Source organism: Oncorhynchus tshawytscha, unplaced genomic scaffold (assembly GCF_018296145.1).
Source record: "Oncorhynchus tshawytscha isolate Ot180627B unplaced genomic scaffold, Otsh_v2.0 Un_contig_2864_pilon_pilon, whole genome shotgun sequence".
Taxonomy (NCBI): Eukaryota; Metazoa; Chordata; class Actinopteri; order Salmoniformes; family Salmonidae; genus Oncorhynchus; species Oncorhynchus tshawytscha.
In genome coordinates this window covers 410,001-410,421 of record NW_024609790.1, presented here as the reverse complement: position 1 = coordinate 410,421, position 421 = coordinate 410,001, and the positions used below count along the sequence as shown (strand labels likewise).

Genomic DNA, 421 nt, shown 5'->3' with positions numbered 1-421 from the left:
AATAAATCCTACAGTAAATGATTTAAACAACCGTAATGATTCTAAACCAATCCTACAGTAAATCAATTATACATGGATGTATTCAATTAACTGGAAAATGGACAAATATTGAATTACAATTCAATTCATTTTTTTTTAATTACATGTTTTTTCAATTCCAACTCAATTTCAATTCAAAAAGTCGAAAGACTGTAATTTCAATTCAATAACTTACACATTTAAAAAATGTATAATGTAACTCAATGTAAATTCTCCACTACATCAGTGAATTCAAGAATTTAAAATTGGAATGGACCCCTAACCTTTTCTAAACATGACTGGACTCCAGCGTTGTGAGAAATACAGTACGGGGCCACTATGTATGAGGCGTTATTCTGGTGTGTGTTATAGTGTGGGGTCATTATATATGAGGGGTTATTCT

At 30.4% G+C, this 421-nt stretch overlaps 1 long non-coding RNA gene across 1 annotated transcript in view; it reads left to right on the top strand.

Annotated features, from left to right (window-relative positions):
* Nucleotides 1-334: 334 nt before the first annotated feature.
* Nucleotides 335-421, top strand: part of LOC121845909 — a 2,027-nt gene continuing 1,940 nt past the window's right edge. The window contains exon 1 of the long non-coding RNA XR_006082845.1: nucleotides 335-421. This exon is cut by the window's right edge and continues 53 nt beyond it. This is a non-coding gene — a long non-coding RNA (uncharacterized LOC121845909).